At 40.4% G+C, this 14,666-nt stretch overlaps 1 pseudogene; it reads right to left on the bottom strand.

Annotated features, from left to right (window-relative positions):
* Window positions 1-2,583: 2,583 nt before the first annotated feature.
* On the bottom strand, window positions 2,584-3,022 carry LOC118902044 (annotated as a pseudogene).
* Window positions 3,023-14,666: the final 11,644 nt, after the last annotated feature.

The raw sequence follows: 14,666 nt of genomic DNA, 5'->3' as shown, positions 1-14,666 counted from the left end.
ATTGCCATGCTTGGGTCTATGTCTGAACTCTTATTTCATCAATCTTCTTGCCTAATCTGCACTGCTTTTAATTGTTGTAGATTTAAAGTAGTGTTGGTAACTAGTGAGTAAGCTCCCTCTACACCCGTATTAGAATTATTTTTCAACATGTTCTTACTGCTCTCTCACATTTATTCTTCTAAGGAACTTTTTTTTTTTAACATCTTTATTGGAGTATAATTGCTTTACAATGGTGTGTTAGTTTCTGCTTTATTACAAAGTGAATCAGCTATACATATACATATATCCCCATATCTCCTCCGTCTTGCGTCTCCCTCCCACCCTCCCTATCCCACCCCTCTAGGTGGTCACAAAGCACCGAGCTAATCTCCCTGTGCTATGCGTATGCTTCCCACTAGCTATCTATTTTATATTTGGTAGTGTATATATGTCCATGCCACTCTCTCACTTCGTCCCAGCTTACCCTTCCCCCTCCCCATGTCCTCAAGTCCACTCTCTACGTCTGCGTCTTTATTCCTGTCCTGCCCCTAGGTTCTTCATAACCATTTTTTTTTTTAGATTCCATATATATGTGTTAGTATACGGTATTTGTTTTTCTCTTTCTGACTTAACTTCACTAAGGAACTTTAGCATCAGCTAGTTAAATAGACCAGATTTTTAATAACTCATTGACAAGCTGCATAATATAGATATTTTAGCTTTAATCTCCGACTTAAATTTTTTTTTAATATCTTGGCTTAATTTTATATATATTTATACCAATCTAACCTTTATATATCTCTACATCTGTATATAGAGATATATATGTAGATATATGTGTGTGTATTTATGTTTGGTTTTTAGCTTTTAAATTAATCAAAAATATTTTATTTTGCTTCAGATATTTTCTTTTTCTTTATATATATATATATATATATATTTAAAATTAAAGTATAGTTGATTTACAATGTGTTAGTTTCAGGGGTACAGCAAAGTGATTCAGTTATCCATATACATCTATTCTTTTTCAGATTCTTTTCCCTTATGGGTTATTACAAAATATTGAGTACAGTTCCCCAGACTTGTTTTCTTATTTTGAGCCTTTAATGATCCTTTGTTTTTCATTCCTTTTGAAGATAATTTTAGTTAGCATATTATATTTTGTCCATTATCTGTTTCTTTCCCAAAATGATAAGGGCTAAGAGCCCTAGGATCTCCAATATGAGATAATTTTGGCACCTACTTGGAAGTAAAAATGACAAAGGTTTATTTTTTTCCCTGAAATTCAATATATACTCTGAGTGTTGATGAAGGGCCAAGATGTTTAAGTGTTCTTGCTAGTGGGATTTCCCTATGTCTTCTTTCTCTTTTCCAAAGAACAAGCTATTATTTATCCTGTCCTTTGCTGTGTCCTCTAAATTCTTGGATGAAAATCACAAGGAGATTTTAAGGTCTACCTCCCCTTTGATGATAGCTGGTGATTTGAATTTGCATTCTCATGTCTCTCCTAAGAGGAGAGCCTTAACCTTTACAGTGCTATCCTTTGCAAATTTGATACTAGATAATGGACAATTCTTTGAACTGTTGTCTCACTTATATATCACTGGTTTATGGTTTATTTGGAGGTTCATCATGTGACCTTTGGGTTTCTGTGGGGTTTTTTTTTGCCAAACATCCTTTCATATACAAGTCATATTCCACGAAGGCAGAAATTAAGTCTAATTTCTAATTCTATTCAGTGTATAAAATAATGCCTGGTATATAGTAGGTACCCAGAAAATATTGTTGGTTGAATGACTTGTGTTCCTTTATTTCCAAACAGAACTTTTGAAAAATGCCAGCTTATCCGAATTAGCGATTTGTCTGCCCCAGATTTCATTATGGCATATCTGAAACCAGTCTGACATCCCCGAGCCTCTGACTCTTATTGCCAAATTCTGATATTGGCGTCCTCCTCATAATGTTTAGGCTCAGCTTGTTTCCGTCATTTCGATATTTTTCTCTTCTCTCTGCCTCCCCCCACCCCCCTTTATATCCACAAAACGTGTCGATTCTACTTTACACTGTCTCTACACCTGTTCCGTTCGTATGGTTCCCACTGCCCTAGTTCAAGACATTGCTCCTTCTCGCTTGGCCATTCAGATTTCTCCCTAATCATTATCCCTTCCTTCTCTCCTCTCTCTCACGTCACCAAAATCCATTTTAATATTGCTTCTAGAACAATCACCCTTAAACAGGTGTGACCCCCGTCCCTATGTGCCTGTGATGATTTCTCGTTGCCTGTAAAATACAGTTCAAACCCTCTAACCTGCTTTGCATATTCTTCCAGAAAGTGAAGAGTCCCAATCATTATTTTCAGTTTTTTCTGTCTCCTGCCATGCACATTTTTCTCCAGCCTGGGTAGTAGTGTACTGTCATTTCCTGGACAAACCCCACAATCTGTGCAACTGGTCTTTGTTCCATCTTTCTGTGCTGTAGCCACACAGGCTCTTTTCAGTTAATTGCCCTCCAAGACCTCTCCCACTGTAGTCTTTGCCAGCCATGCCCTCCCCGGTTTGTCTGCCAGCTGCACTTGGTTGTTTAACTGTCACTCATTCTCCAGATCTCACTCCAAAATCACTTCACGGGGAAGCCTTCCATGATCCCTACCAAGGGAGCCTTCCCTGTTTCCCATTCTTTTTTTTTTTTTTTTTTGGTGCCAATCCCTGGATTTATTACTAAACCAAAGCACTAGTGGAGAAGAAACACCAACAGAAAGAGAAAAAATCATCTTGCAAGAAAACAAATCCAACTGTTCATATAGTAGTGATGTTCTCAGAGTGATAAGGTAAAAGGCAGGTGACCTTGACATAGCATAAATGTGTGCCACTTCATATGCGAGGCTCCTTATAGACCCAGCTTGGTTCTTCTCCAGTTTCTTCTCTTGGAATTGTACCTGATTTTATTACCAGTTTTCGTTCGAATTCATTGGGGAAATGGGACGATTCTGCTTTTGTTTCTCAGCCAGCAATCGCTTAATCCTGAAAGCCTTGTGAGAAGACATGGCAAGGAGCAACTTCAACCACACATAGGATGCTGGAGAAGAGAAGAGAGCCCATTCTTACACTAGTCAGATTAAGCTGTCATAGCTCTGGTACTAAAAGGTACCTGATATTTATGAGATTATTTGATTAAGGACTGTCTCCCCCACGTTACTTTAAACTCTGTGAGTGAAGAGATCTGGCGCATTCTGCTTACCACTGAATCACCCCTTATACCCCACACAAGAGCACACACTAAATTCTAGAAAGTGGTCATCTGTCTGATCTACACCACATGCCCCCTTAGGAAGCTAGAAGAACGGTCAATTTTGTGTTTAAGGCTGAGCGCTAGCACAAGCCTTTGTTCATGGTAGTGAGTAATCAAAGTTTGCAAAAGTTGAAATGTTGGCTCCATTTGAAATATTCCAAGTATTATGTATCATGCTTCTAATAACGTCGAAGGTAGGGTCAGAAGCCTGTCTGAACCAGTGTCCTCTGCTTATACCTCAGTCTTAGCCAGTCAACTCACAGATGTGTGAGGATGTTGATGAGGAGAATGGGATGGAATATGTGATAAGTTCGGTGGGAATCCATCCCTACTAGTAGAAACCCATGCCCTGGTGCTGGTGGGTTAATGATATCTTCTTACATTCTTACTTGGCATACCTCACTTGATAATCTTAACAAATTCTAGTGGATAATGATAATCAGGAAATGGCCGGAAATAATGATTAACTAATCTGTGTTTATCCTGTCAACTGCACCCTAGCTGAGGACCTAAACACTCATGGAAAAATTTGGTCTTTGTCTATTTAAGTCTGCTTTCACAAAGGAAAGGTGGTGCTTGAGTTTTACCAAGGTTGCAGGTTTATTGCTCTTAATTCTACTCACAACAAAATGAGTTGTCCTTCAGCCTGCTTTTGCCAACTATTTCATTTTGGACTAAGAAATGGTGTATTTCAAAAAGCCATCAAAAAGTGATGTAACACAATCAGTTTTAGATTGCCACAGAGAGTTTGGAGAATTTCCTGGGGCCTAGGTGTTAATTTGAAGTCCGAGGAAAGAACACGGGAAGGGACAGGAAAAGTTATACTCTACCCTGCAGCTGCCAAGGAGGTAGATATTCATGGCATCTTGCAGGGCTGCATTCTGGGTTTGTTCTCATCTTAGCCATTGGAAATGTAGTGTGTGGGGGGGCGTTAATCACAGAAAATGTACTCATTTATCTTTCTTGTTCTTGTGAGAAAATTCCTAAGAGATCTTCTTCTGAGAATCAGAAAATGTATTATTCTGATCTCTGTGGGTGTCAGAGATGCAAATTCCTCAATTTTGATGACGTTAGCACCTAGTGTGTTTCTTAATTGTTTCTTTGATAAAGAGAGGACTCTCCTGAAAGATAAGGGCCAGAAGAGGGAGAAGTCAAATTTCAGTGTTCTAGAAGAAAAAGCTGAGGTCTTTGGGATTTCAGGTAACCTGCTCAGTGGGGAGTCAGATTCTACAGATCAGAAAGAAAGACAATGAAATCATTGTCAGGTTCTGAGACTTTTGTAACTTGTCCATGTTTGCCATTGTGGTCATTTCCCATCCCCATCATGACCATCAGCAAAATGCTTAAAATTAAAATCATTGATGGGCAATATGTTAAATATGGTAAATTAATTAACTAATTCAACCCATTTTTATTGAGTGCCTATCCTGTACCAGGGGTTCTTCCAGAGCCTGGGAATAAAGCATTGAACACAGCAAAGATCTGTGCCTTCATTGAGCTAACATTGTAGTGGAAAAACAGACAATGAAGGAAGTAAATAAAATCCACAGAGTGTTAGATGCTGTTAAGTGCTACGTGGGTGGTGGGCGGGAAGGAGAATAGACATGTTGAAGAGGAGGGTTGCAATTTTAAATATGATCATCAAGAAATGTTTCATTGAGAAGGTGACATTTAAGTAAAGATCTGAAGGAAAGGTTAACTATGTAGTTATCTGGAGGAAGGGTGTTTTGGGCAGAAGAATGCAAAGTTCAAAGACGACTTCTAGGTTAGAAAAGGAATTTATTGGCTCAATGTATCTGAAAACTCAAGGGCTCAGGTCGGCTTCAGGCATGGCTTGATAAAGGGATTAGGAAAATATATTCTTTTTCTGTTCTCCTCTGTGTGTTGGTTTCAATCTTGTATAGGTTGGCCTTTTGTGGCTCTAGGAGAGCTATAGTGTCTCCCGTTCTTACATCCTTGTACTTCAACTCTATGGGAAGAGTAAAGGTCTTTGTGTCAGCATCACCAGCAAAAATCTCATTTTGTCTCTTGTTCTGATTGCAGCTTTGCTGATTTCTGAACCAATTATTGTGATCAGAGTAAATGCTGTGTGCTAACTGTTTTATGCTTGTATCACTTGCTCCACTGGAATGGCATGGACTGAAAAAGTACCTATGTGTCTGGGTTTTTTTTGGGGGGTGTAGTGTTCCCCTAAGGAAAATTGGGAAACCAAGAGTTGGGTGAGTGGATTTTGGAGCGCAAAGGCAGGAAGAGTCCATTATACTATGTCTTTGTGCTTAAATGAGATCCTTGATAGAGCTGTCTCTATCACAAACTTGCTGGGGAAAGTCACTTCATCTCTACTGAATCTAGTTTCTCTTTCTCAAAAAATCAAGAGGTTAGACCCATGAACTTTGTCACATTTTAATTTATACTCTCTGACTATGTGTATTTCTTAAAGTCTTAACTTACAAAAATCATATTATATTATGATATTACAAATATAATCCGTTGAAGGGAAAGTAAAAACGGAGAATTTAGCCTTTATAATGACTGTTGATATTTGGCATAAAGGCCAGCATGCATTTTTGAGTATAGGACTAAGATGCAAGGTTCTTAAAAGCTGGTGTGATCAATCCCAGATGGCTCTGTACTCTGATTTACTGTTTCCTCTACTTGACGAGCTATTGGAAGAAAGGGACAAAGAAAGGGTGTGTATCAGAATTCTCTGCTGGGTCAACTTCCAGTTTGGAGTTGGGGGACTCTGTTGAAAGGCCAGCTCCAGGAGAATTTTTTTTTTTTTTCTTTTTTGGCCACACCACGTGACTTGTGGGATTTTAGTTCCCTGGCCAGGAATCGAACCCAGGCCCTCAGCAGTGAGAGCACGGAGCCCTAACCACTGGATGGCCAGGGAGTTCCCCAAGAGCATATTTAACACAGCTTTCTATATTTGAAAGTGAGTGGAGAGTCTGCACACCCTTTTGTGTTGGCCTTTGTAACATTATGATAATGTGAGCATAGGCTCTCCTAAAGGTAGAAGACCCCTGTGATTCATTTCCTAGACTTTGAGGATTGCACAGCCCTTCCTTAGTGCTGGATTAGAGGGAGAACGGCTGAAGGAAACGGCCCCTCCCCCATGCGACATCTTGAGCCCTAGACCCTCCTAACAGCTGAAATTTCCAACAGCAAGAGACCTCCATAAGCGTTTTGCCTATGTGTAATATCAGAGCTCAGCATTTTCCATATAAATTTGTGAACGTGTGTGTCTGACACTTGGCATTGCATAACAGAGACAAGTATCTCCAAGCTTTCTGCATGATTCGGGCAACACCTAAATACCTTCGTTTACAATTTCCATGTGTCAGACATAATGCACTTAGGTGACCCAAGACCTGCCTCTGGGAATATTCTCTTGGAAATTTCCATGCTCTTGAGCACAGTGCACAAAGACCATATCAGACGCAGAATATCCTTCTTCTTCTATGACAGATTCAGGGATTTATGCACTCTTGGCTTCCTTAACCAAATCAAGATAAATTTCTATCTGGTTTCAGGAGGTCTTCGGGATCCCATGAAGACCATTTGCTTTATTCCAGTCAGCCTTTGTTTCAAGTTGGAAGGGCAGTACTTCAGAAGGAAAGTGGGGTCCCAGAAACTCCTTCCTCACCCGTCCAAAATATTCTCCTTATCGTGGTTTTACATGGTTGACTCATCAGAATGATATTTGTCTCTGAAGTATTTTCCTGAAATAAAATATATATAATAATCTATTACAGCACACTGTGGTCACATATTGTTTCCATACTCTGAGTGTTATCATGTGCTCTCAGCCAATAAGATCTGGTCCAGCAAACTATTCTGTACATGTTTGATCAATGGCTACAAATCTGTACTTCCTGAGTCGAGTGTGTCTGCAATGTGTGTTGTTTCTTTCATTGTGGTCTCCTTTTCTGTCATTTTTTGTGTTCTTTTCATGGCTTACAGATAAAGCAATAGCAATAGACTTGTTGCAAAGAAAGATATTTGCAATAAATGTGAAAACGTAAGTTTTATCAAGAGATGAGAAGACAAGCCACAGACTGAGAGAAAATATTTGCAAAAGGCATATCTATAAAGGACTGTTATTTCACATATGCAAAGAACCCTTAAAACTCAGCAATAAGAAAATTAAAAAAAAAAAGAAACCTGATTAAACAATGGGCAAAACCCAGATAGACGCCTCAGCAAGGAAGATATACAGATGGTAAGTAAGCATATGAAATGATGCTCAACATCACATGTCATTAGAGAACTGAAAATCAAAACAAAAATGAGATGTCACTACCTACATATCACAACGACCAAAATCTTGAACACTGACAACATCAAATGCTGGTGAGGATGTGAAGCAACAAGAACTCTCGTTCATTGCTGGTGGGAATGCAAAGTGGTTTAGCCACTTTGGAAGACAGTTTGGCAGTTTCGTACAAAACTAAACGTACTCTTACTGTGTGATCCAGCAATCGTGCTCCTTGGTAACTACCCAAATGAGCTGAAAAATCTTGTCCACACAAAAGCCTGCACATGAATGTTTATAGAAGCTTTATTCATAATTACCAAAACTTGGAAACAACCAAGATGCCCTTCAGTAGGTGAATGGATAAATAACCTGTAGTACATCTAGACATTGGAATATTATTCAGTGCTAAAAAGAAATGAGCTATCAAGCCATAAAAAGACATGGAGAGAATCTCAATGCATATTACTAAGTGAAAGAAGCCAAACTAAAAAGGCTACATACTGTATGATTCCAACTATAAGACATTCTGGAAAAGGCAAAATCATGGACATGATAAAAAGATCAGAGGGGAGTGGGAGGGGTGAATAGGCAGAGCACCAAAAATTTGGGAGCAGTGAAACTATTCTGTATGATACTAGAATGATGGATACCGGTTGTTATACATTTGTTCAAACCCGTAGAATATATGCCGCCAAGAGTGAACCCTAATGTAACCTATGGGCTTTGAGCGATAATGATGTGTCAGTGTAGGTTCGTGGATTGGAACCACTTTGTGGGAGATGATAGTGGAGGAAGCTGTGCCCGTCTGTGTCAGGACAGGGAGTCTATGGGAAATCTCTGTACTTTGCACTCAATTTGCTGTGACCCTAAAATTGCTCTAAAAATAAAGTCTATTTAAAAATGCAAGTTGTATGGATTTTTGAGGTGCCTTCTTGCGGAAATTCTTTGACATGATAAAGGGTGTCATCGCCACATCCTGGGAGGACTAACATTCAGCTCCATAGGAGGGAGAGAAGAGCAACCATGGCTGCCTGACTGCAGCGGCCATGAGGAGGCCGACAGGACTTCTCTGTAAGGACTGTGCAGTGTCAGGATACTGAGAGCCCATCAGTTAGCAGGTAAGCATTCCCGGCCCTGCCCTATGCCTTATCGGAGGTGGGCGGTATCACGTCCAGCTCTATCTGCGAGGACAACTCAATAGCAGCTGAAGCTGTGTTTATTAGCACAGCTGCTGTAGCAGCAAGAGTCCACTCCCCTGCTGCTACCATCGCTGCCCTCTTGGTGGCTGGACAAGGAGAAGGGTTTATTGAGTGACTTCGGCGAATAATTATGGTGATGGCCAGCACATAATGATTGCACACATTGTGCCAGGCAGAACACTAAGTGTTTTACGTGGATTGTCTCAGTCCTCAAAAGAATAACAGCCAGTAGCACTTAGTAGATGCCAGGCACTGTTCAGATATATTATCCTGATTTAATTCTGATGAGAACCTAAAGAGGTGGTTCCATTATCTTTCCTGTTTTACAGATGAAGAAACTAAGGCTTAGAGAAACTGAGTAACTTGCCCAGTGTCACACAGCTGCTAAGCGGTAGAGTCGGTAATCAAATTCAAGGACAGCATGACTCCAGAACAGTCTTTTAATCATAGTTGTGCAGAGTTGTTCCATTACAGTTTTATTATCACTAAAATGTTTTCTAAAAATAAAAGGTCTATAAAAAATCCATGATAGGACCATGTGCATACATGTTTTTCCCACGTGTTCTTAGTGTACCATGTGTTCTTGGCTAGTGAGAGCTAGCATAACAGACTCTACCACGCTCTTAATCAGTTCAGGTGATTGTGTCCCACTCTGATTGTGATTGCTAAAGTCTAGAAGAGAAGCAAAGCCAAAATTTGATACACAACTGGGATTCCTATTAGTGAACTAAATGTCATTTAAATCTATTTCCTCTCTATTTATTCCTCCCAGGTGCTGGGGTGTCTTCTTTAGCTTCATTCTTATGTGCTTTCTCCTGTAGCCACTTCTCTTTTCATTTTCTGTCTGAGTTAGTTTGGACTTGCGGCCTCTAATTTTAGGCCTCTCTCTCTCCCTTCCAAATCACTTCTACACATGACTGCCAGAATGTTCCTTCTAAAGGACTAGAGCTTGTGAATAATAATCTTCATGGTTGGACCCAGGACTTCCTTCCCAGCTGGACCTCCTACAACTCCCCAACCTGTCCCCTAAGATCAGCCACACCAAACCACTGACTATCCCCCCAATTCACCATTTCTAGCTTTGTTCCTCTGCACAGATTTTCCCTCTGTGCAGGGCACTCCGGATCCCAGGTGGAAGTCCTTTCCATCCTCAGTGCTAAAGTCAAGCTGCCCTATTCTGATTTCTCCAGCGTCTTCTCTTTGGAATCATGGGACCTTGGACATACCTTGATCTTAGTGCAGTCGGTATGCATTTCAGCTCACAGAGTTTTTTTATATTGACCAATTTAACTTATATTTTGAACCCTCATTCTGCCTTGTTGGATACCTAAGCTCAGGTAAAGCAGCGTACTTCTCCTGTCTCTTTTCTGGGGTTATGTCTAAACACATGTGACTTACACGGCTCGTGTAAACCCAGAGCACTTGGGTTGGGGAATGTGGTCTTGGCTATCACCTCTTCCTGCTGGCCTCTACTTGATGCCCATTGTCTCCGCTGTTCCTTTGGTAGTCAGTCCAGACAGGTGGCTGTAATATCACTCTCCTTCCCATCTTTTTTTTTTTTTTTTTTTGTCGCACCGTGTGGCTTGTGGGATCTTAGTTCCCCAACCAGGGACTGAACCCGGGCCCTTGGCCGTGAGAACGGAGAGTCCTAACCACTGGACAGCCAGGGAATTCCTACTCTCCTTCCCATCTTTGAAGGCCTCTCAGGTTTAGCAAATTCCCTGCTTTGGTGCCCTTCCTGGGCACACAGTCACAGATGTTCCCAGGCGGTGCTGGGCAATGGGAAAGTTTAGGGTGCCAAGGTCTGTCTCTTTCTGGATCGCTCTCAGAAACATGAGCCCCTTCTGTTAACTCAGTGAGGCCCTCCTAGATGCAGTGTGCTGGCATTTCTTCTGTGGGCTCTGATGCTCCTCCCAGCCTCCACAAGAGATGGAAGCAAGAATCCCTCCATCACTGGAGCTCTCAGGGTCATTCGGGAGCCCTGTCACTCCGTCTTTCTCTGCATGTGGGCCCTTCTTGCAGAGCCGGTTGCACAGAAATTCTCCTGTGTTTATTGTGACTCTTGTAACTCCCCCCACGCTGAGGAAATGTTATTCAACAGTCGGTGAGACGGGTGGAGGGTGGGAGGAGGGTGTAGGAAGTCTAACTCTAACCCCATCCTGTCATCTCTATGTCCTCAGGCCCAGGCTTTTGAAACTCAAAAACTTTTACTCTGCTTTTTGCTGTAACAGCCTTTTGGCAATGAATCCCATAATGCTAAAAAGGGGCCAAAACCAGGGGTTCTAGAGAAGAAGGGCTGTTAATATTTCAAAGTATCATTATCCCACTGTTGCAGTATTCATCGCATTATTTGGATAATAGTAGTCATCACATTAAAGAAAAACTATACCTTTCCTTTATATCACCTTCTAAATCATGACATAACCCCAGAGAAAAGATGAAGGAAGGCCCTTGATGCCTGAGCTTAAGTATCTACCAACAGGCAGAATCAGGGTTCAAAATGTAAGTTATATTGAGCAATAGAAAAAAAAATATGTGAGTTAAAATGTATACCTAGTACACTAAGATCAAAGTATGTCTAGGGTCCCGTGAAGGCACAGTGCAGGGGAGAGAGTAGGAACTCAGCGTCTGGTGAATGAATTAAGCAATTTAATGATTAATGCTAATAGATTTCATTTCTCCAGTGCCCACCATGTGCCAGGTACAAGCCAGTCTTCTCAACAATTCTTACAAGAGAGACATTATTTCCCACATTTATACTTGAGGAAAGCAATCAAGGCTCAGAGAGGTAACATCTTTTGTCCCAAATCAAATAGCTAATGAGTAGCAAACACAGAATTCTAACCCAGATCTGTTTGATCCCAAATCTTGAATTCTCTCCTCTGGGCACACTATGTAATCAATTTTATTTAACCTTTGAGGTGCTTCCACATGCAAGGTTCCATGTAAGATATATATGTATATGTGTATATGCAGATGCATACGTATATATGATAAAGTCTCTTGCTTTCTACGGAATTAAATGCATTTTCCAACCACCAGAAAGGATTATTAAAATATATTCTCTTGCTCTGCTATTCTTAGAATTTTCGTGTTATCATTTTCTGTGAAGCTTATTGATTCTTCTAATATTTACTGCCTCACTTATCAATAAAAGTAGGATGCAATGTGACCAGTTTACACTTGGAATCTTAACACTTGCAACTGTGGTTTATTTCCACCAAATGATGTATTTGTCATTTAAGCCATTTAGACATTGGTGAGGATGAAGAAAAAAAAAATGTTTGTGTGAGTTATATGGGGATAAATGTTTTCTTTTTTGCATTGCCTGGCAAGATGGTGGCAGTGTTTTTTACAAATAGGATATGTAATTGTGTGTCTATTCCAAGCAGCTTGTTTATATTTTCCCCCAGGGTTTGACTTTCTTAGATGTCTAAAACACTCTGAGGGGAGAGAGGGAATGCCATAAATTTTTACAAACAGACATTGTCCTTGTTTCCCAGGCAAATTCAATGCACCTTCTGTTGGGTAATTGGAATCCAAGAAGTAGCATGGAGTGTTTTAACAAAATGTGAATGAGCTGTATTTATAATGGAACAGCAGAAATTTGGAAACCCAAACTATTTATGTGAGAGAAAGTGATTAAAAAGACACAGTGAGAGATCAGTGTGTGTTGACTCAGTTGTAGAATTTGGCATTTAACACAGTAAACATAGGTAAATGTGAGTAAATATTTCCAGAAGACTGGTTCCACCCCACTTCTACTTCTGGGATAGAGTCCATCTGCATTTTGCTGGTGATGCATTCTCTTTTGGGGTGGTGGTGGTTATAAACTGTACCATTAAAAATGTGCTGTAAAAAAAAAAAAAAGTGCATCTCAGAGTGGTTCTCTTTTTTTCCTTTCTATTTTGGGTTAATAGGATAGGAAAGGGACTTTGGGGGAGCTGTTAATAAGCTTCACATTACGTTTTTGTGCAGTAATGGTCCCTTTTACAAAAGGCCATGTGCCTGCATGTGTGTATGTGTGTGTAATTTTGTCTTTAGAACATCTCAACTCCTAGGGTCTTAGAAATGCAGTCCCTTCATATATGAGACCACTGTCCTGAGCAGTGTCAAGAACCGAAGGCAAAGGCCAGATGCCACGTTGCTAGGAGGACCAGGTGGCAGGGTTGGGCTGTGCAGTGTTGGGGGAGGAAGAGAGAAACGCAGCTGGTGATGTCAAAAGCTCGGCACGCTTTCCATTTCTTCTCGCATTCATTTTGGAGACGATCGTTTCATGAACGTTAGCGCATGTGAACATACAAATATAACTCCTGCCCTCCCTCTCCTCTTCCCAGTCATTCATCCCAATTTTCCATTTTATTGGTTGGTTGTCCTAACTCTCAAGATTCTCAGGTTACTTTTTCTTCCATGTGAGAACAGTGGTTTTCAACCTTTTGGGAGTCAAACGCCTCTGAGAATCCTGTGAATGGCAGGATCTTTCTCCTAATTCACAAAGAGTCAGAATATTAGGAGTTTAGAGATCCTCAGAAGTTAATCAATGGACCCCCTGGTTAAGAACCACCGTCCCCTATGATATCTTTTTTCCATTTGTCTGTAATGCCATCCCCCGGCTTCTTGTCCTTTTATAACACCTTTCATTTGCAAGGTGGCTGATTGGTCTGTTTCTAATGTTGGTTGCACAAAGAGGTGTTGTTTCTTTCATATCATAAAGTCATGGGGGGAGGAGAGCTCCTCCGGTTCTACACCCCCTTAGTACGAGTCTTTTTCCCATGTTATTCTGGAAGAGTGTCTAATGGGCTCTTCTTACTACTTGGTGATGATGATACAGATACACAATAGTAGAAAATGATTACTGAGTTGTCTCTCTAGAAATGGCAATATATCCTGTATAGTACTATCTACACTCCTTAACCTGGACCCTCTTGAATTCAAAGTATTTACACGAATTTACAAAGTGGCATCCCTATCTGATGGAGTCTTTGGTGGTAGAGCTAAACATAGTTAACTGGTTTCCACAGGAATCCTATCTCTGCTTAGACAGCAGGTCTCGAACTGATGGAAAAAGCTAAATGTCTGTGTTTCTCAAACTACGATATATCTGAAAAATATTGTAGATATTCAGGATTGTGTGTCCACCTACTCCAATTTGAAAAATGCTGATTTATGAAGCTCAAATCTTATTCTAAGAAACTTTTTTTCAGTTACCGATTATAAATAAAAAGAGTTCTTTTGTTAGGCAGAATATTGCATCCCGCCCCCAGACATCCACACCCTAATCTCCCAAAACTGTAAATATGATCAAAGGGACTTTGCAAGCGTGATTAAGTCTAAAGACTTTGAAGTAGGGAGATTTCCAGCTGCGCCCAATCTAATTACCCAAATACTTATTCTTGGAGCATCTTTCCAGGCTATGGTCAAAGAAAGAGATGTGGTAACAGAAGCAGCATTAGAGAGATGCTGCATCACTGGCTCTGAAGGTGGAAGAAAGAGGCCACGAGCCGAAGAATGTGGATTGACCTCTCCAAGCTGAAAAGGCAAGAAAATGGATTCTTCCCTAAAACGCTCAGAAAGGAGCCCAGCCTTGCCTGGCTGACACCTTGACTTTAGCCCAATGAGACCCATGCCAGATTTCTGACCTTCCAAACTAGAAGATGATAAATTCGTGTTGTTTTAATCAACAAGTTTGTGGTAATTTGTTGCAGCAGCAAGAGAAAACTGATACAGTTCTGTTGTTACAACTGTAAAATAATGTAAAAATATACAATTAACGTAAATATTCCAAAATTTAAAAATTTTATGTAATTCATGACCCCTTGGGTCCAGAGTGAGAAACACTGCTATATTTAGGTATTTAAGAAGTAGATGAGGCGATCCATAGATTCTTTCCATGTGTGCTTTTATTGGGCGGATTTGTAAATTCCTTAATTCAGTGCTTTAAA

The sequence above is a fragment of the Balaenoptera musculus genome, chromosome 10, assembly GCF_009873245.2.
Source record: "Balaenoptera musculus isolate JJ_BM4_2016_0621 chromosome 10, mBalMus1.pri.v3, whole genome shotgun sequence".
In the NCBI taxonomy this organism is placed as follows: Eukaryota; Metazoa; Chordata; class Mammalia; order Artiodactyla; family Balaenopteridae; genus Balaenoptera; species Balaenoptera musculus.
This window is presented reverse-complemented; position numbering and strand designations above follow the sequence as displayed.